At 38.1% G+C, this 23,662-nt stretch overlaps 1 pseudogene; it reads right to left on the reverse strand.

Annotated features, from left to right (window-relative positions):
* Window positions 1–950: 950 nt before the first annotated feature.
* Window positions 951–23,662, reverse strand: LOC127657679 (centrosomal protein of 162 kDa-like; annotated as a pseudogene).

The raw sequence follows: 23,662 nt of genomic DNA on the forward strand, positions 1-23,662 counted from the left end.
ATACAATGATAAAAAGCATAATGTCCTGAGTTCATTAATGATTAACTACGAAGACAAAATCGTACGTTATTTTTGAAGACCATTAATTGTCTATTTAAAAAGTTTTAAATTCAAGATATGGTGCTTATGTTGGGAACAGTGACATTCTTACACCATCAGCTACACACAAATTCAGAATGACAGCAAAGGAGAGCATAAAATAAGAGATCTAAATAAAAGTTTAGTACTTCATTTAATTTAAGCCATTACCTGAGATTTAGATTATGCTCATTTCTGTATTTTTGAAAGGCAATGATTTTGGTTTAATCAAGTACATTTCCAGTTCAAAATTCTTCATAATCCATGACCTCTCCTAAAATGCATCTTTTGTCTCCAATTAAATTATATCTTCAGTATCTGTGGTGTTATAAACAATGCTGTATGCTGATCAACACTTAATAGTCATAACACAATGTACTTACGCAATACACGGTCTCTTAGTTTGTTCATTAGCATGCAGACTGTGTGCAGTGAGCCCAGCTCTAAGGCAAGTAATAAATCCTGGCGTCTGTGTTATTTGCCATCCAGTTGTGTAAATGTACTTTTAGGCAAGCTTCTGAAATCAGCTTTTGTTTCCAACTCTTAAGTGCGTGGTGTAGCAGCAATATTAATTTGACTGCTTTCACAGTTTGTTTCACAGCTTAACTTTAAGTGGACGCAAAACCAACAGAGCAGCAAAATATGACAATAATTGTGCAAACGAATTAATTTTAATAGAAAATAATAATAATTGAATTACACAAATGTGTAATAAAATGACATTTATCTTACAAAAATATATAATTGTACACATTGCCAAATAATGTTCACTGCAGCCAAAGGAAGTCTGCTAGTCCAGAGTATAAGAGAAATACCAATTTGTAGTAACGTTTATATCCCTGTTCTGACTGGTGCAGAGCAAAGACTCAGGATCAGAGGGGAAGGTATGTGCGGGTGGATGTGGATGTGTGTTCAGGGGCAGGGATAACCACACCCTGCCTCTGGAGCTCTCGGAGCACATCCAGTGTGGAGTCCAGCTCCAGTCTGAAGGCCTCCAGTTCTTTCACCCTTCCTTGGGCGAGACTCTGTCAGCACTCCACTTCAGCCTGCTGCTCCAACTCCACCATCTGTCGCATGTCTGCAATCACCTACACCACAATGGCAACCATCTCACAGTATATGTGTGTTAGTGTATGTGTAGAGTTGGGGTGAAAATAAATATTTGAAAGTATCACAATATTTTACCTCTTGATCTTCAATATTATAACATCAAGAATCTATATTTTTTGTAAAAAAAATTTAATTCATAATTCATTTTGAAAAAAAGCTATAAACTGTAATCCTCTATATTGCTAGCACTCATATACTAATGTCTGCCTTTCAGAAATCAGTCAGGGTGAACGTCACATAATTCTATTAATATTCATGACCCTTTTTCAGATATAAATAGAGATACTCATTGCTACACCTCACCCCTAAATCTACTGCAAAGGCTTACCAGTATTCGTCAATAGCTCATGGGGTCCAGGAGCCGGTTGTAAAAGTGAAGTCCTCTGCCTTCTCAAGCTGCATACGTGCAACAGTCTTTGTCTCTTCATACATATTTCTCAACACAACTTTAGTAAAGTGTGCGCGACAGAGTAAATTAAACTCTGGGTTCATTTTCTCTAACAGGTTTGGGAAAAAGGGACTCTCCACCACAACATGTAAGCTTTCTGCACAGTAGCAAATCACTTTTTCGAAGAGTTCAAAGCTTTTGCAATAGTAGGTTGTATTTGTTTCCTGATATTGTCCAGCTCCATTGACCCAGAATCTGAAATGACTCCAAACTTCAAAGGGCAAAGCTTCTTTTGCCCTTTCTCCATTTTTTTATCTGCCATAACATTACCCACAAAGAAACATCCTGCGAAATACCAGCTACACAAATGTAGGGGTGACAGAGGTGATGATAACTTGGTATTAAGTACAGTAAATGTTATATCCCCCCCTTGTGGTCCCCCAAAGCTATTACGCCTTGCTACATTAAATGGAAGGCCAACTGACAGTGAAATGAAAAGCACACAAATTAGGCATCTAATTGAAATGTCAGCTAATGTTAATATATTCTGTATATATATATATATATAATGCCCCAAAAGCATAATGGGAAAATAACATGCTGGTCAGTAAATTATATTTTATGACATTCCTAGCTGTTTCAGATGCATAGTTGTCGCAGATTTTATTTTTGGGTCTAATTATTAAACTTTTATGACAAAAAGGCTAGAGTGACTGGTGTATTCTGAAAAGAGCATGTGTGTGAGAAGATGAAACTTACTGTGGCATTAGTTCAATGCAAACTCAATTATTTATATTTGACCAAAATTCCAACAGATCCTCCACACAGCTAGACTGCAAGGGTTTTTGTGTACAGATACACACAAATCAAGGTGCACTCTTTCCTCATCCGGTTTTATTTACTCACAATGATATGCCTATGCTCTACACAATTACTCTGGCTCTACTACTGAGTAAAGCAGGAAGTTCAGCACTTTTCTGTGTAAAGCACTAAAGTGCAATGATAATGAAGGAAAAACGAGTCAAAGATTTAGCAATGCATCACAGTTTTGAATCGCAATACATTAAAAACAAAACAAAACAAAACAAAAAAACAATAAAGAATATTTTTTGTAATGTTATCCAGATGATACTGTCCCTGCTGATTCCAACCCCATGTATGCCGTTACTTGTTTCTCCTATTTATTGTAGCGGAGCTCCATGGATTGTATCTTTTGCTCAAGACTAAAATGTCTTACTTCAGGACTGTGGGCCACTTTTGCCTGGTTAAACTCTTCCAGATGCTTAGAAAGCTATTGAAACACACAAGAATGGAAACAATGGAGAAATATGCAGAGAAAATTAAAAACCCAGTGTTGAACAAAGAAAGGCAGCAAGCAGCAATATTTGTTTCCCTGGAGCTCATTCACTTGCCCTTGTAAATGCTGCACGATGATATGTATAAACCAATTACATTCCCATTCATCCATTTAGCATCCATTTTATTCAAAGCAAATTCCAAGGCATTCGACGTGGTACATTGTTTTTACAGAAATGCATTAAAGGTATATATTTGATCAGAAACTAACCCATGATCGTGATATTTTCAAGTGCCATGCACAATGAACTAGCTAGTGCCAAATCAATACACACAGCCATGTAAACAAATTTGTTGGAGAATCATAAACAACTAAGAATTAATTATTTTAAAGAACCAACCTTTTGAGTGTTAATTTGATTGGTGAGTTCAGCCACTTTAGAGGAGGAATGCTCAAGGGCATGGAAGGCCACAAGCGTTCAATCTCTTTATGATGTTTAGCCTTGACTAAAGCGAGTTTTTCAGCATTTTGCCCCTAAACCCTGGAAACATTACACCACACAAAAAAACATTTTCATAATGTGACTATTACATATCATTAATTCAGATTCATAGATGACTAAATCTGAAGGCAGACAACATTGAATGTGTTAATAAAAATTATATTAAATGAATAGTTCACGCCAAAATATTAATTTAATTATTTACTCATCTTCACGTTGTTCCAAACCTGTATAATACTGACCATAACTGTCAAGCTAAAAAAATAAAAAAATAAACAATAAACAAAAGCGAGAAAAAAAAAGCACAATAAAAGATGCCCTTATGACTTGTGAATTTTATTTCAAGTTCTGAAATTTAATTTGTGTTCATATGTTGTGTGGATATAGTTTGTATGTTGTGTGGAAGATAGTTAAAAAATATATATTTTGTGTTCCAAGGAAATAATAACCCAAAAGCATATGGGAAAGGAATGACAGGATGTCAGAATGTTAATTTTGGGTTTCCATTATGCTTTTATTATTAAAGGAACAGTTCACCCAAAAATGAAAATTCTCTCATTATTTATTCACCCTAATGTCATCCCAGATGTGTGACATCGCAGATTTCTTTATGCCTGGAGGGCACTCTCTTGCTTCTGATGTTCCTTCTTCAATTCTCCCACCTCTACCTTCAACCAGTGAGTTTGTGATTAAGATTCTTCAGACAAAATAGTGTGCTCGTTCTGGCTTTTCTCAGCCAAACGTTGCTCCAGATCTGAGATCTGCTGTTCGTACTGGAGCTGAAGCGATACTAGAGGAGAACACACATCAGAAGCAAACCCATTAATTCAGATAGCTTAAAATAGCATTTAAATATAGCAGTCTGTAAAACCTGATTGCTCTTGACATAAGTATTCATTTCTAATTATGGCTTTTTGACAGAAAGCCAAATGAATGGAAAATGACAGAATCGGATAAACATAATGCCTCTTTTACAGTTAAAGGAGCAACGTGTAACACTGAAATCAAGAATTTAAAATGGGTACTGCAGTCCAAATTCAAAATATTGGAGAGAGTTGTCTCCCCCGCCCCCTCCTCCCCAGACTCGAAGCTCACGCGGGTTGCCAGGTTGAGGACATGCAACAGGAACGAGCAAAATGACAATGGCAAGCGACGAGCCGTACACTGTAAGTAGATCAGCTAATGTATACCTTTGCAATGTTTTTATTGTTTGCAAATTATAACATGTACAATTATTTATAACTCTGTCAATGTTAGCAAGATGTATTGCTGGCTTCTATGGCTGCAGCGCGCTGTTTTTGCCCGCTAACTTGTTTCAAATCTGGTAACCTGGGGTGTCAAAATACTATTGGGAAATGAGCAGTGGGCGGGATCTCACAGGCCAAAACATAAACAGAAATTCCAGCCGGAATGGTCATTTCAAAGTAAAATATACAGGCTGTAGCATTGTTTTCAGAGAAGTCAGTATTTCAACTTCTCAACTGTTTCCTAAATCTCTGATAAAATATTATGATAATTTTATGCTTTAGTAAATATATTACATATTGCTCCTTTAAAGTGCTCTGCACTTAAGACTTTAAATAGAAATAGAATTTTCTTAGCAAATGTTTTTGTAGCGCAGACCATTCCAGCTGAGAGCCCTGGTAAACAACATTCCTGCTAAATGGAAAGGTAGTTTGTTTTTGCACAGGGTCACTAAGGGTGGGTGGTATGGCCAAAATGTTACATCACAGTATTAGTCATTTCATGTTTACAGTTTATATCACATTATAGTTATTTTGGCTGGAAATTCAACCCAATTTTTTATTTTATTTGATATATATATATATATATATATATATATATATATATATATATATATATATATATCAACTCAATTGAAAAGTACTTCATCTAATTTCAATGATTTCTTTATTGTTTTTATTCAGAACATGATGGAAACAAACCAAAAGTTCTGGTTATTTATTTATAACCATTGAACCAGTCAGGCATCAGTGCAAAAACAGTTGCTTCATATATATATATATATATATATATATACACACATGCAAAAGGCTGAGAGAGGCTGGACTGAGGGCTTGTAAGCCTGTTGGAAGGCAGGTCCTTACCAGACATCACTTTTTGCCAATCCTGTCTGGTCCAGCGAATGTGGGTTTGTGCCCATAGGCGATGAGTCTTGGTTTTGACTCACTAGCGGTGATGGTCGAACTTGTGTTTATCATCGAAGAAATGAGCGTTACACCAAGGGCTGTATTCTGGAGTGGGATCGATTTGGAGGTGGAAGGTCTGTCTTGGTCTGGGGCGGTGTGTCACAGCATCATCGGACTGAGCTTGTTGTCATTGCATGCAATCTCAACATTGTGCATTACAGGGAAAACATTCTCCTCCCTCATGTGGTATCCTTCCTGCAGGGTCAACCCTCCAGCATGACCATGCCACCAGCCATCCTGCTGATTCTATGCATGATTTCCTGCAAGACAGGAATCTCAGTGTTCTGCCATGGCCAGCGAAGAGCCCGGATCTCAATCACATTGAGCACGTCTGGGACCTGTTGGATAGGAGGGTGAGGCTAGGGCCATTCCCCCCAGAAATGTCTAGGAATTAGCAAGAGCCTTAGTGAAAGAGTGGATTAACATCTCACAGCAAGAACTGGCAAATCTGGTGAGTCCATGAGGAAGAGATGCACTGCAGTACTTAATGCAGCTGGTGGCAACACCAGATACTGACAGTTAATTTTTATTTTGCTCCAAATGCTCCAAAACCACCATAAAAAAGCCAGACTACAGTTTGCAAGTGCACATGGGGACAAAGATCTTACTTTTTGTAGAAACGTCCTCTGGTCAAATGAAACAAAAATTTAACTGTTTGGCCATAATGACCACTGTTATGTTTGGAGGAAAAAGGGTGAGGCTTGCAAGCAGAAGAACACCATCCCAACCGTGAAGCATGGGGGTGGCAGAATCATGTTGTGGGGGTGCTTTGTTGCAGTAGGGACTGATGCACTTCACAAAATAGATTGCATCATTAGGAAGGAAAATTATGTTGACATATTGAAACAACATCTCAAGACATCAGCCAGGAAGTTAAAGCTCGTCGCAAATGGGTCTTCCAAATGGACAATGACCCCAAGCATACCTCCATAGTTGTGGCAAAATGGCATAAGGACAACAAATTCAAGGTACTGGAGTGGCCATCACAAAGCTCTGACTTCAATCGGATTGAAAATGTGTGTGCAGAACTGAAAAAGCACGTGTGAGCAAGGAGGCCTACAAATCTACCAGTTCTGTCAGGAGGAATGGCCAAAATTCCAGCAACTTATTGTGAGAAGTTTGTAGAAGGCTACCCAAAACGTTTTTTAAAACGTTTTTTAGCATGGGTAAACGTTTTACCCATGCTAAACAATTTAAAGGCAATGCTACTAAATACTATCAAAGTGTATGTAAACTTTTGACCCACTGGGAATGTGATGAAAGAAATAAAAGCTGAAATAAACAATTCTCTCCACTATTATTCTGACATTTCACGTTCTTAATATAAAAGTAGAGATCCTAACAGGCCAAAGACAGTGAATGTTTTCTATGATTGAATGTCAGCATGTTTTTTGTTTTTGGCACCATTCTGAGTAAATTCTAGAGACCAAAAATTTTTGTTTAAATCCCAGGAGATCAGCCGTTGCAGAAATACTCAATCCAGCCATTCTGGCAACAACAATCATTCATGCGATTATCTAATCTGCCAATCGTGTGGCAGCAGTGCAGTGCATAAAATCAAGCAGATGCGGTTCAGGAGCTTCAGTTAATGTTCACATCAACCATCAGCATGGGGAAAATGTTTTATCCCAGTGATTTAGACCATGGCATGATTGTTGGTGCCAGATGGGCTGGTCTGAGTATTTCTGTAACTGCTGATCTCCTGAGATTTTCACGCACAACATTCTCTAGAATTTACAGAATTTACTGGTTTTAACTGACAAAGTCTACATTAACTGAGATAACCACTCTGTACAATTTTGATGAAAAGCTAATTGTGATGCGGGTTGGCGCTGTTTTGGCGGCACAAGGGGGATCTACACAATATTAGGCAGGTGGTTTTAAAGTTGTGGCTGATCAGTATGTATATATATATATATATATATATATATAGACAGACACTGAGTCAATATCCACTTTGGTTTGCTATTTTAAGGCCACTCCCTCCTAGTGTATACATGGTGTATTGTGTTTATGGTTGCCAAGCTGACATCATGTATGTATATATATATATATATATATATATATATATATATATATATATATATATATATATATACATACACACACACACACATACATGTACTTATCAGATGAGCTTTATTGCCAAGTGTCCTCATGTACACAATCAATTTTTTTTGGTGATCAAGTGCACACAGAACATTACAGTGAGACACAGAATATAAATCAAGGTAAGAGTATAAAAAGACATACAAATAATAGGACATATAACAGAATGGCATATGTACATGTGCAAGTGGTAAAGTATGTGCAAGGTATATATATATATATAAGTAATATTTTATAAATCGGATTGGATAAGCCACGTTTATAGTGTTTGAAAAATTGCTCACATCTGTGACTGCATATCAGTTGAATTCAATATTATTGTGCTAAATTGTGATGTCGCTTGGCAACCATAAACACACTACACCATGTATACACTAGGAGGGAGTGGCCTTAAAATAGCAAACCAAAGTGGATATTGACTCAGTGTCTGTTTATGACCAGTGCCATGGTGTAGTAGCAGAATCTTAATGAGCTGACACATTTCTACCAGCAGTACATATAACATCATACCACCCAGCACTAAGGCCAAATGTAAAACAAGCATGTTAGTGCCTTGAAACTGAGATCAGGTTCGGAATTTTATATGAAAAGATAATTAACTTTCAGGGCTTTCACCCAAAATTCTGTTTGCTTAATTTTGTGCTATACTTAAACTGATTTGAGAGGAGTACTTTGATCCTGTGGTACTGTTGCAGTCGATGGACATGTCTCACTAGCAGGGCTGCTTTCTGGGAGGATTGAGGACCAGTGGATGGACTGACGTCCAATCCACCCTCTACTCCTCCGGAAGATGCGGCAGCAAGGGACAGGGCTGGCAGGGAATTTGGGTAACTGCACTTCAGGAGCATCTCCATCTGTTTGAGCTGAGAGATGGATGGGAACATGAGTGATTGATGGGGAAGCATTCAAAAAGCGCTTACTGATGCAGCCAATATTACATATTACAAGGGCTGAACACATTCTAGAGGTTGAATTTGAAATCCCTTTATTCATTTTTCATTTTATATTTGCCAATTTATTAGATGAATATAATAGTGTTACAGAAAACTATAATGGGAGAGAGAGGAAAGTGTTACAGGCTAGACTCAAACCTGCATCACACAATTGAGCCGATTTAAACATCACATGCTTTCTGCAAATTAATTATGAAAGTACATAGGCCACATAACATTGGTGTTATATTAAATTCAATGCCATTAACTAGCTTACCAAAGGCACATCATTCAAAGAAAAGCATTTATAATGGAGAGCAGGTGGTGGGGAAACTGGCATCTGACTCTATACTCAGACAAATGTGCTACTATTACTTGCAGAAATGGCTGGATAATTCCAGCTCTCAGGAAACAACGTATAAAAGAAGACAACATGCTACTTGTAGAGAGGAGGAGGGCGGGGCTGGGCTGGAACAATGCATGCCCGGTCCCCAATCAGCCTGATGGGGGCACGTGAGGGATAAAGGCGGCCGGGACAACAGTTCGACAGAGAGAGAATTACAGGCAGCTGTATTTGTGTGTTTATGTTTGTGTATTTTTGGTTCAATTTATTATTAAAACTATTATTTATATCATCAAGCCGGTTCTCATCTCCTCCTTTCCCTTAACTGCTTTACACTACTAAATAAGCAGCATCTGCTGAATCAGGGAGCTGGAAAGTGTAGAGATGTTGTTGTGTCTGACCTGTTGCTCCAGGTCCTGGACTCTTTTATCTTCCCCTGCCCTCTACTTTGCCTTCCTCTGCTGTTCATTGGCTCTCCTGTTAACCTCTGTCTTTAGCTTTTCCACCTAAATGAAGACACAGGTCAGTTAAATGCTTTCAGTCAAGTTCTCAAAACCAGTCAAAACACTGATTGTGCACATACAATAACATAAACAACTTTCATATAGACATAGAAGACTACACGTGATCTGCAGCACTTTTTTGCAGAAATATGTACATTTTAATTCTCTAAAAAAACAAGAATTATTGTAAGGTCACTTAGTTATTCACTTCCTAATAAAATTATATGTAAGTATTTTATGTGATGGAATGACACACCCCTCCCTGGCATCACCGTCATCCTGCATCTTCCAAGGGCAGTTCTCCAGCCAGGTCCACAACTGGAGCGGGCAGGAGAGGAGAGGTGCAGTGACTATCCTTGTTTGGCAGCATATGATAAGCACCTGAAGTTAAAGGGATAGTTCACCCAAAAATGAAAATTCTCTCATCATTTACTCACCCTCATGCCATCCCAGATGTGTATGACTTTCTTTCTTCTGCTGAACACAAATTAAGCTTTTTAGAAAATTATTCCAGCTCTTTAGGTCCTCACAATGCATGTGAATGTGAATGAAAATGGTTATGCTCCAAAATCCACATAAAGGCAGCACAAAAGTAATCCATAAGACTCCAGTGGATAAATCTAAGTTTTCAGAAGTGAAATGATGGGTGTGGATGAGAAACAAATCAATATTTCAGTCCTTAATTACAAAATTCTCCCCAATGCCAAGGAGGTGGCGTTATGCACAAAGAATGTGAATCACCAAACACAAAAGGATAAGAATGTGAAAGTGAAGATTGATAGTAAAAATTACTTTCTGTTTCTCACCAACGCTTATCATATTGCTTCTGAAGATATGGATTTAACCACTGGTGTCATATGGATAATGTTTATGCTGCCATTTTGTGCTTTTTGGAGCTTCAAAAATTTGGTACCCATTCACTTGCATTGTAAGAAAGCTGAGAAATGTATCTAAAAATCTTAATTTGTGTTCTGCAGAAGAAAGTAAGTCACACACATCTGGGATGGCATGATGGTGAGTAAGAGATGAGAGAATATTCACTTTAAATAGAGCCTTATCACCACTGCCTTTAAGAACATAGTGCCCCACACCTCTAGCAAATTAGGTGTAGCTGGGCTGCCCCGACAGACACACATAGCACTACAATACTATAGCCCAGTATATATATATATATATATATAAATATATATATATATATATATATATATATATATAAGACAGGGATATACTATATATATATATATATCCCTGTCTTAGGTCATTTAGGATCACTACTTTATTTTAAGTGAAGAATGTGAAATGTCAGAATAATAGTGGAGAGAATTATTTTATTTCAGCTTTGATTTCTTTCATCACATTCCCAGTGGGTCAGAAGTTTACATACACTTTGATAGTATTTGGAACACACACACACACAGAGCAGAGTCTAAGAGCCAGGAGGAGATACATGTTGGTGGAATCAATCGCAACGGTTTCAGATTACATTTACATTTATGCATTTGGCAGACGCTTTTATCCAAAGCGACTTACAGAGCCCTTATTACAGGGACAATCCCCCCAGAGCCTTGCTCAAGGACACAATGGTGGTGGCTGTGGGGATCGAACCAGTGATCTTCTGATTACCAGTTTACCAGCTATGTGGTTTAGACCACTACACCACCACCACTCCAATTTAGATTACCTCATGTCTCATTCACAGGTTAGACATTACAATAATAACAAACGTAATTCTTGTGGTCGCTCTGCACAGCGTCAAGGAACCTGCGCTGATGACATGTAATTGTCCACAGACGATATATATATATATATATATATATATATATATATATATATATATACTTAAATTATTGATTGCTATTAGGATGTTAAGAGACTTTCAACCAGTATAACAAAAACTGTTTCTGGATAAGATTGCACACCCTAGCTTTAAGTGCCTCCCAATCCACGCCCACAGAGGACCAGATGGTCTCCATAAAATAATTAATTTCAGCCATTTTCAACATTTATTGAAATTCAGGATTTTACAAAAGGGTTACATTAAAGCACCAACTATATGATTTATTTTTCTCCGTATGTGGCAACAACTCTAAACTCACTAGGGCAATCCAATTGAGTAATCAACAACAGATTAAAAGAGGGACTTGGATATAAAAAAAATCTATTCTAAAATAAATCTTATGGACAGATAAAAAAAATGTATAGTCCCTACCAGATGGGTTCAAAAGTCTCCAAATATCTCTAAGGCCAAGATTTGTACACATCCTGAGAAGAGTCAATGTTGCTCAAGGGGGCTTGCACACTTTTGCTTCACTATGATCAAGGACTGAGTCCATCAAAAGATTAAAGTCTCCTTCCAATATTATATCATGATGCAACGGCTTGCACATCCCTTCAAGATCTATAAAAAAGCCCTGATCATCAGCGTTGGGTGCGTAATATTAGCCAAAATCAACCTTTGCCCCTAAATTTCTGCTAAAACAATAATGACTCTTCCCAATTGATCTTTAATCTGTTTGAGACATTTGAATTATAGATGTTTACTTATCAATTTAATGACTCCCCTGCTGTTATTTGAGCCAGCACAAAAGAAAAAATGTCCACCCCATATCTTCCCAAATGTTTCAGCTTCTTGAGGGGAAAGATGTGTTTCTTGAAGAAACATTATATCATATTTCTTATGTTTAAGAAAATAAATAACCTTCCTTCTTTTTAAGGGGGTGCCCCAACCCCTTCACATTCTACAAATATAAAAAATAAATTGTGAGTCAAAAACAATATTATAAAGACCACATTCCAACATCAGTGTAACAATCAAACCTTAAACCTCCCCCTGAACCAAACAAACAGAAAAAAGTAAAACATGCGCTTTAACCCCATGCACGACAGTGCCAACCAGCGTCCATCCCTCTAAACTCAAACAGTCCATGTACGCCTACGTGAGTCCCCATGACAACTTTGCCATCGGATTGCTCAACACCGGTGTTTCAGTACAGATTTTGTGAGACAGAATTACACAGCAAAAATAGTCTATAAAACAAACTCCAGCCAATTAGCAGAATAAACACAAAAAAACATGTAGATTCATCCACATCTGTTCCGAAGGAGTGCATCTTTGTCCAGCAGCTCCTGGTTCTCTGTATACCACTTCAGCCTCTTCTTCAGCTCTGTCACCTCCTCCTGATGTTTCTCCTGGAGCATTCTCAGCTCGAAAACATTGTCACAGAATAGACAGCCACTTTAACACCTTCACATCTGATATATAGAATGATGTGTAGACTGCTTGCTCTTTGGCAAGGTCTTGCCCTTTCCTCATCATCTCCAGGTCTATGTGCAGGGATTACCGGCCGGGCCAATGGGGCCAGTGCCCAGGGGCCCTTGACTACTAGGGGGCCCTTTACTGCCCAGGGATGCCCTAGGCTTTAAGGCTGCGCAATCTAATTTGGTGATCCCCCCGCTTGAAAACCCCTTTGGGCATGAAACCCCCCCCCCCCACATGCTCAACAACTTTTGGGTATAATTGGTCCCAGGGTCTTTGCAATTCATAATCCGTCCCTGTCTATGTGCAGGGCTTGTTTCTCCAGTTTAAGCCTACGGATCTTGTCTTGCAGTCACTCCTCCTTTCTCTGCATACAAATATGTGACATAATGACATGTCTCGATAACCTTCATGTGATATATATATATATATAAAGTCTAACAATAGTATTAATGCAATATTATGAGAAAGGCAAATGTAGTGCATCCAAGCACAGCATTGCAGGAACATTTCACTCTTTATGCCTGGTTGAGTCTTTTTATCTGACTTTTTAGGATTTTCTGTCTTAAAGGTGAGGGAGGTTTAGCAGCTGGACTGGTTCTGCTGGGTGCAGGTGCATTGGGTTCTCAGCACTTTTGGTCCTTAATGATGGATCAGGAGCATTTCAAGAAGGAGCTGAAAGGTGTGCAGATCCACTGGGTCTGGGAGGAACCTAAAAAATAAGATAACATGGCCTGTTATCATAAATATTGTGATTATCACAACCATGTGAAGAAGTAGTAACCCTTTAAAATTATCCATCATTTACTTGTAGTCTATGTATCTAACTTTCAATTTTCACTTATCAAAACCATTTAAATTCTAGAATCTAAGGCTCACTTACACAGCCGCAGAACCTAATTCTGATATTCTGTACAAATCCAATGTTTTTAAGGTTGTTTACATGAACTTGTTGATTTGGCCCACATAAAAAACTGGTCTGAACCGGCAATGATCCTACACTGAAACGTGCTCATAAAGCATCCTACCTGGCAACTGAGGCAATTATAGTGAAGCTCATGAATAGTGGTGGTCTGCATCACATTGTACCCCATAATTATGAGGAAAAGGATGCGAAAAAGGGCAAAAATTTAATAAGGACATTTTATGGGGTGCCTGGGTAGCTCAGCGAGAATTGACGCTGACAGCCACCCCTGGAGTCACGAGTTATAATCCAGGGCATGCTGAGTGACTCCAGTCAGGTCTCCTAAGCAACCAAATTGGCCCGGTTGCTAAGGATGGTAGAGACACATGGGGTAACCTCCTCGTGGTCACGATTAGTGATTCTCGCTCTCAATATGGCACGTAGTAAGTGGATCACGGAGAGTAGCATGAGCCTCCACATGCTGTGAGTCTTCGTGGTGTCACGCACAGCGAGCTACATGATAAAATGTGCAGATTGATGGTCTCAGAAGTGGAGGCAACTGAGACTTGCCCTCTGCCACCCGGATTGAGGTGAGTAACCGTGCCACCACGAGGACCTACTAAGTAGTGGGAATTGGGCATTCCAAATTGGGGAGAAAAAGGGGATACATTTTTTTTAAATAAATAATAATAATAAAAAAATACAAAATATGGACATTTTATGTAGTCATTGTGGTGAAATCAATCAAATGGAGTGTATGTGTACACAATCAGAGCCAGACATGGTGGGACTGTGGTGTATATGTATTATCTTCATCTAGAAATTTAGGATGTCCAAATTCTCTCTTTAAGGAATAGTTCACTAAAAACTTAAATTTACTTATCATTTACTCACCTTCATGCCATCCCAGATGTATATGACTTTCTTGCTGCTGCAGAACACAAGCAAAGATTTTTGGAAGGCATATCAGCTCTGTAGGTCCATACATTGCAAGTGAATGGTGACCAAAACTTTGAAGCTCCAAAAAGCACATAAAGGCAGCATAAAAGTAATAATTTAATCAACACTGTTAATCCATATCTTCTGAAGCTATCAATCAGTATTGGGTGAGAACAGATCAAAATGTAACTCTTTTTTCATTATAAATCTTGACAAAAGCAGTCTCTTGGTGATCATGATTTCAAGCTCAAATGCACTTCTAAGTGCCATCTAGCACTCTGCGCATGCGGCAATCACTAGGGAGTGTAATCGAGCTTGAAAGCATGATTGTGTCCAGAGACTGCAATGGCAAAACGTACATTGAAATAGAAGTTACAATTTGCTCAGTTCTCACCCAGAATTGATTGGATCGCATAAGACATTGATTAAACCACTGAAGTCGTACTTTTAAGTTGCCTTTATGTGCTTTTTGGAGTTTCAAAGTTTTGGTCAACATTCACCTAAAGAGCTGAGTCATTCACATCTGGGATGGCATAAATGATGAGATAATTTTTATTTTTGGGTGGACAATTGCTTCAGCTATATGTCAGCATGTATAGGTTGATCTTAATTTTGAAAAAATTATATTTATTTCAGCTTGAAGAGTTACTGCTGCATCCACTGAAGCTTTTGCAGCATGCTCGAGATAATAATGTGATACAATAACCGTTCAGGGTGACTGTATTGCTTTGGGTCTGTTTTTTATATTAGCCAAGCAATCTCTCTTTTCAGGCTCTCTTTAACTTCATTTAGCCTTGCATCGATTGTGTTACATATTTTTGGCTTTAACTGCCTAATTTTGTACTGGAGAGATTAAATTGCCCAGAGAAATAGGACAATTACATTGATGTGACTCAGGGTTAATGCTTTCAGGTGAACCAAAGGCTGCACACAGACATTCTGTCCACTGTTTTCTCCCCCCCCACTGTCTTCGAGGCATTTTAACAGGTATATTTGGTACAAACTATATTTGGCTACAAACAATTAAAGCAGACATTTCTACAGTGTGTTGATTCTTTTTTCTTCTTTTCATGACAAAAAAAAAAAATACAAATATTCACAGGAGCTAGCAAAAGTGTCTCTCATTCTAATCATCCCAAAAGTTCTAGCATTCACACTGAACTCATATGGCAAACACTCTGATACATATCTGATTTATTTCCACATGTGAAAGTGGCTTAGATAAGAATCTAAAACGTCAGATTCAATATGATCTTTTTACACTGTCATCAAAATAGATCTGTGTCACATGTGAGAGACAAAAACTTTTGGGTCAACTATGGTGTAAACATTACCTAATTTAAAAAGGAAATTCACATTCATAATAGCCCACAGCTTGTCTCTCACCTGACGCTTCTTTAGTCTGGAAGGGGGAGGCTCGAAAGAGGAGCTTTCCTGCTCCTTCATCAGCCACTTGATCTCCTCAGCAATGCTCTTATGAGTGGATTGAAGGGAGGCTGCATTTTCCCCTCCTGCTAGACTTCTATTAACTCCTCCAATGTCATCATTAGCAGAACTGAAAGGGCTCTCATCTGACGATATCCTTAATTGACTAGGAGTCGCGCTGCCTCTAGGCCCTACCTCACTGTAAGAGAAAATCTGCCTCAGCATCTGTGCTTTCATCTAAAGCAACTGCATTGTAATTGTATGGCTCATTCTGTGTGATGGTGATGAACAGACTCACATTATGGGCTGGAGAGAAAAGCCACGGGTGAATCCAGAGTCAGGTCCTATTAGGTGCATCAGTTCCTCAGCAGTGGGTAAATCTGTGGTACATAAACAAGAACCTGGCGACGCAAATCTCATTAAAGCTAATAATTCTCACTGGCCAATTTTCATTTGTAAGCTTCATTTACATTGACGTTGTAAGGCCGCATCTCTCAGCAGGGGAACGTTAACAGCCCTAGCAACTCAACTTCCTGCTGAGTAATGGCCTTCCCAACAACTTCCAACTTGTTTGTAATTATCACTGGTAGACATTGTGGCAGAACCTCGTAGCCTTGCCAGTGACCAATGTGCTTCTTCTTACACTAAATAACTGACAAGCCATTGTCCTGCTGGGATCTGATCCAAATGGTTTTTCTCAGCAAACACAACACAACAAGTGTTAAAAGTGAAAATTATTTGAACTAAAATGAATGAATATAACTAGAGGCAGACCGATATATTGGTTTAACTGATTACTTGTTGCTGATATTTGCATTTTGGAACTATTAGTTGTTGTCAAAATCTATCCCCAGTGTTTTTCAGGCTTGTTTACGAAAACAAGCCTGTTTCCTGGTCATTATTGGGATTTTGGATGCACAATAAACTGTATTTGGGATTTTATTAATTTTGGCACTTGTATGCCTCAATGTCTGAGCCCTTCATGGTAAGGAAAGACTAAGAAAATTTTGCAACATTCTGTAAATCAAATTTAACGATCTGCCAATTAAACGGTTATGCACTTTTCCACCACATTTGTTATCAGTAATGGCAAACAACACTATCAGTCAGCCTCTAAATATGACATGATGAAATATTTACTAAATTTAAAGGACATCTTGGTCAAAAGACAAAAATGATGACTAAAATAAAAAAACTGTAAAAATAAACACTCGTTTATTTAATGTAATTCCTTTTATAATATCCTTTCAACAGCAAGCCCCAAAGGGACAAATGCAAAATAACATGCATCCACAGAGTAAAGGTACCCTATGAATTACATTTTAATTCACTCTATTACAATATTGTTTATGTTTAAGCAGTACTCCAGTCCTTTTTGTTTTGCATTGATTTGTTGCCAAAATGCATGCAATCCCTGACATGGAATCAGAGAGATATGTGAGAGGCAGTCATCTAACCCCAATTTCATTCTTAACTGGTGACCTCCAAAAGAAGAGGCCAAGATTTCATCAAAAACTGTTAGTACATGTGACAACCTCCAACCAAAATCGAGTTGTTTTTAGTCAGCTGGTGGGATGCCCATGGTACCAAATAAAGGGGATGGCAAAAATCTCACGTCCTTTGGTTTAAACTATTACTGGAAATTTTTTCTGGGAAAAGGCTGCTAATCAAAAGGTTTGAAGCAAAGGCATGAACATCGTGACTATCAACAATTAGCTTGGTGCTGAGTCTGACCTGACTCTGCAGTGGAGGCAGGTTGGAGGGTTTACATTTGATATGTAAATTGTGTTGTGTAAATATGTTGTTTATTGTAATTGGTATATGTCTCATCACTGTCATGACTGCTATGTTGCTCGGAACTGCACACAAAACTTTCACCTACTGTTGCACTTGTGTACATGGTAGTGTGACAATAAAGTGATTTGATTTGATTTTAAAGGAGAAATGGGAGTCCTGCTACCCCCACTTGCCTTTCATTGCAATCCCCCACTAAATCACAGATCTGCCGGTACGCCTCCTGCAGTGCCTCCATTTCGCTCGCAGCACTCTGACCGTACGATTGTCCTTCAAAGAGGTGTTGCGTCACTCATTTTATTACCAGTCAAAGGTTAACTTCAACAATACAAACCTGCAGGTTCCAGTGCTTGAGTCTCAGGTTTTTTGGGGTCCAACCATTTTTTTTCCCAGAAGCCAAAATGGCAACAGGAGTGGGTAGCGCTCCATCCGTTGAGTTTATAGAGCCATGTAGTGACACTAGGACAGAGAAAGGACATATTACGGACTGATCAGAACATACACATCTTAAAAATATCCATGTATTTCAGGTACCTTAAACAAAGTTTAAACAAAGTTTAAAATTTGGTCAAATAATTATTTATTTTGAGACACTGATTGCAATTTGAACTACAATATGATACAAATTGAACATTTAATTTTGTTAATGCTGACAGGGCTACAAGCACAAAAATCCATTCAATCACTTTGAAACAGCAGCTCTCATGTTCAGTAGGGTGTATAAAAAAAATACAAACTAGCCTTCATGAGGCTCACATCACATGCTTATTGTACTGTAGTAGACTGCAGACAAAACATAATGCATGCAGAATCTCCTGGATGTAAGGGATAATGTATAGTCAGCCAGTCAATATTGCAAAATAAACAGGACGGATGAATAGACAGGATGATCAGGTCTTGTATCACCCTGCATTTTTATAATGGCTGTACATTATCCCACTTATAACACAGCTATGTACAAAACACATAATAAAAGGAAATAAAATATTGGTATTGTGTTAAGAAAAGAATGTGCAGTGCTACAAGAGACATGACATGATTACATCCATGTAGGAAATCGGTTGCCAGGGACAACTGAGCCCTTGTTAAAATATTGCTGTGTAAGTATTAGTTGCTGTTCAAAGCAATTTGTTTCAACAGATATCTGCATAATGCAGGGCTCATTTTACAGGCTTAAAAGGGCATTCAAAATATTGATTTATCTTCTCTTGAGGCTCTTTGTCACTTTTCTCACTGGCCTCGTCTTCAAATTCTTCACTATATGCAGGATATGCTGCCATAAACACAATAACCAAGTGTTTATTCAAATCATATCTAATCAATTTTACATTCTCTCTGCTGTGATTTTACCAGCAGTATCTCTATTCTTCCTCATTTGATGAATCCATCTCTTCTCCCCTGTAAGGAACACAATGAAGCAACTGTTCCTTCACAAACAGCAATCATAGTGCACATTATGCTTCTTCTCATTTCTTCAGACAGCTCAAGCACCTTTGTGGGGAGGTGAGGGTGGACTTCTCTCGTACTTGGTTCGGTTTGGAAGAGTCGATGGAGGATGGTTGAATTAAAACCTGGTCTTCTCCTCCTCGTCCAATGCATCCAATCCTAGAGCCCCTGTGCTTGCTCCCGGTCCAGACACCATCAAAGAATCTATATTGAAGAAATCACAGATGGTGCAGTTTAAACAAGCAGAGCACTTCAGAGATGAAGGGGCATAGATTGAGCATCTGACCCTCAGGCTCTAGACTATCTCTGCTGAAGATGACCGGATCTCCTTTTCCTTCATCCTACAAGATCAGCTCTCTTGACTACTCTTCATCCACCTCTTTAATGGATGGAGTCTTCCTCAGGGATTTGAGGAAGGACTTTCTTGAATATGTCATCCCTACAAATGAATGAGACCAAATATTGTAATCTGTAGTTCTGAACTGGAACATATTCTACACTTTCGTAACATCTATTTAAAAAAGGTTCACTTTTAATGTTAGTCAAAAGTTTCTTGCACAAAAAAGCCATCATTTAGTGATACATGACCATTTTCGACACCCTTTCTGAAGCTCAGGATTAGTCTTTTTCACTATTGTACATTTAAGATATCTATATGTACTTTATAAGACCCCTGTTCCCTATCGATATCAAAATAGTTCACATTGTCATTCAACAGTCTGGCCCAAATTGCTAAACGCTCAATAAATAAATATATAAAATGATATAAACTTTTGATCATGGTTTAAACTTTAAAATGAACTGTTTTTGTCATTTAGATTTAATAAATGGTTACAAAAGGGACAGTTTGTTGTAGTGAACTTTAGAGTATGTTAACACATCACCAAACCTTTATTTAAAATGAGCCGACCAAATTTCAATTATATGTACCCTTTAACAACTGAAAAAGCAGCACAGAGGTCAGAGGTGTGGTGAAGTTCAAAACGGACTCTCTTGGTTGAGAATGCATGACTAAAAACAATGTTTGAAACACTGGCATTCTATGTGGCCTTCTATTATTCTGAGCCACACACATTCAAGAGATTCAGACTTCAGAGAAATTACGGGCCCAGTATGGGCCATGTTCTTCAAACAGGCACTAGGCCAAGGGTTTGTTTACTGCAAAAATTTGTTCTGAAAATACTCTGCTGCAATTACGTGTAACCAAAACAACTGTATAACACAGCACTTGTCTATTGTGAATAATTATGTGTAATGGTAAAATTACAAAGAACATTTTCCCCCAAAATATAAATTAAACCAGCATCCATCCATCCATCCCACTAAACATCTTAAATAACACAAAATCTACTGATGCTTCTCTGTGTCAGATTGTTCACGCATGTTTTACAATAGGACATTTTGAAGTGCCACTGAATCTTTACCATTCCTTTTCTCGATTGAATAACCACCACTGCTCTTCTTGGATAACTCAGAGTCTGTATGGATGGGACTCTTCTATCCTGATGTACTGGGGGAGTTGTCAGGTGCTTGAGCGCACAGCGAGAGTCTTCATCTGATACCCTTTGCTGTTCTAAAGAGTTAAGAGTGGTAAGGTGGTGGCCTCTTTTCATCAAGTGGATCATGTTCAGGACTCTCCTGCCAGCCTGGGTCATGGGAGGCCTTCTTCTTTAAAATATGAATATTGAATAACTGGCAGACGCTATCAAGGACTTTGCTATGAGGTTTGGAGTGGGCTTACTAGGTACTATTGTGTTGAAAAATGGCCAAGAAACAGAGTGAGAAGAAATAACACAACAGAAGATAAACAAAAAGCTGGTACACAGGAAGGCAACAGGTCAATATAGTGACAGACACACCACCAAAGAGGGCTCATATAGCTGAGATGTCATAAAGTAAAACGTACGACAAAAGAAACATGCAACAATAACACTGGAAGCTCTGGAAAATTAAACAAGATCCTGATAATGATGTGTGACACCACCGCTTCATTCACCGCTTGGGACTTTTATTATTTTAGTGATTTTACGTTTTGTGGCCTTCCCTGTAAGAGTTAAGGAAATAGAAAGAGAGAGTCAGAGGGAGTGAGAATATAAGTGAAAGAATGAGAGAGAAAACAATATACTGCCATAATAGCACAGACAAGACAATTGTCAAATATTCCTTAGTTCTTATTATGGACTGCTCTTGATTTGAGAAAAATAAACAAAGCAATATTTAATATATAAAAAACTAAGCAATATTTGTTTAGTCAGCATAAAAAATATTGACTAATTTCCTTGCTGATAAAATGTCTGAAAATCCTTTATAGGTCACAGAGAGATTTTCAGAAGTAATTCTTGTAATTAGATTAAAGTCTTACAGAGAGAAAAGAAAAGCCAGTTCACCCACATTGTGTTTATGTAGTAGTAAAGGCTTGCAAAAGAGCAGAACAAAACCTAATTATTTTAGGTGTTTTTCCATTATGCCATACAGATTTAATGTAGTTAAAAATAAACTAGTAAGGCACATTAATCCATCCCAAAATGTTTTATGTTAGGTGTTGATAGGCAAACAAAATGTTAAGGCAAGCAAGTACAAAGAAACGGTGACACCAAAAATCCAACACAAAACAATTCCTTTAAGAGCAGATTGTAATGAGAAAACAACAGTTCTTTATTACCGGAAGTAATTAGCCTGCCTAGATGACTGTCAGGCAAGACCAGGGTAGGTTTATTCATATCAATAAACCAACTGCATCAGCTTATCTCTTGGCTTATCTAGCCATCCAGCTTCATTCATGTTCTAATGTGCACGCCAACAACCTAGCAGCTTTTATCATAGTCATAAACAGGGATTAGTCAAGCTGTGGATTTGGAGTGGATTAGAACATTTCATGGTTAATCAAATAATTGTCTTGCATCCCAGGGGAACCCTGATCTGGAGCTGGAAGTGAAAAACAGCCTCTACTTTTGAGCAGGGAGACAAGTTTTGCCATGATTTATTTTGTGTACTGCTTTGTATTTGCTTCCCTCAAGTGGACAGATGCCTGAACTACAGTTTTGTTTTGAATACCTCCAAGATTACTGTATGATAGTTGAATGTGTCATTAAGGTGACACTTTCCTATGTAAACAGACTTACAATACAGTTATGGATTACTTTGAATCTCCAAAAATCACATAAAGCCAGCACAAACTTCTACCCACCATACACTTGTATTGAATGGACCAATAAAGCCAAAATATCCTTCTAAAAATTCGTCATTTTTATGTGTGACAAACATGACTTTGCGCCGGCCAGATTATATGTCTATAAGGTGAGATGCATAGCGAGTTTTAATTTTGATGGTATACGTTCCCAAGTTTTAAATTTTTCTGTAAAGATGCTCTGAATCAATGTGTGTTGTGAAAAGCTCTATATAAATAAGAATGACTTGACTTTTGATGACAGGTGTCAGGTGTCACAAAACTTGTATTTTTAACATTCACATGCATTAATTGTCCCTCACATTTGCTTGTGCCCTACAGCCTTATATTTCCATTGCTGCATGATTTCTTCTCTCAACATAGGAGCTAAACTTTGATGATAGTTTCAGATTTGACATTAAAAAGCACCTTGAGCTTACCGTGCAATTGCATAGATACTTTCCTGCAATGATAGAAGTTGGCCTGCAATAACATATAAAAAATAGGAACAAATATAATATGTTTGACATAAGGGAGTTGATTTACAATGCTAATTGTGTTAACACGTTAAACATACATATTTACAACATTTCTTGTTTGATTGTTATCAATGCGTTATAGAGAGGATACACAAAATGATTAATGTTTGGAGGGGTACACCACTGCAAAAAGTTTGAGAACCACTGCCTTTAAGGCATTTCAACAGTTTCATGAATCACCCCACCCCTTCTAGAGCGTAAAATGAAAACTTTAGCTTTCTACCCAGTTGCAACAAACCCCTTAATTGGTGGTTTAATGCGACAGGTCCATTATTTTCAAACTCTAGCCAACCATCACTGTTCTCTTGTTGTTTTAGGCAACAGATTATCACTAACCGGTTACCTCCTCGCTGTCATCATCATACTGCCACCAGGGCACAGACAACGGGCCTTCTTCACTGTCCTAGTTGGGGGTTTTCCCAAGCTGTCAAGAATACTGGGGGTGCTTAGTACCGGAGCTGAATTCAACAGTCATCAGAGACAAACTGTTAAAAAACACAGTACCTTAATACATAAGCATCAATACATAAAATCAAAACAACTTAAAGTTTACATGTCTTGATCCCATTATTACAGAAATAACAACTGAATTACACATTCAAATGGCGTTTCAACAAACACCCACCTGTGACAACAGTTAACATAAAACTGCAAACAGTACCTCTTTCGGGAATTGCTCAAACTCTTGATTCAACTCCTCTTTAGTCAGTTTATGGGCCAT

The sequence above is a fragment of the Xyrauchen texanus genome, chromosome 17 (genome assembly GCF_025860055.1).
Source record: "Xyrauchen texanus isolate HMW12.3.18 chromosome 17, RBS_HiC_50CHRs, whole genome shotgun sequence".
NCBI classification, from domain to species: domain Eukaryota; kingdom Metazoa; phylum Chordata; class Actinopteri; order Cypriniformes; family Catostomidae; genus Xyrauchen; species Xyrauchen texanus.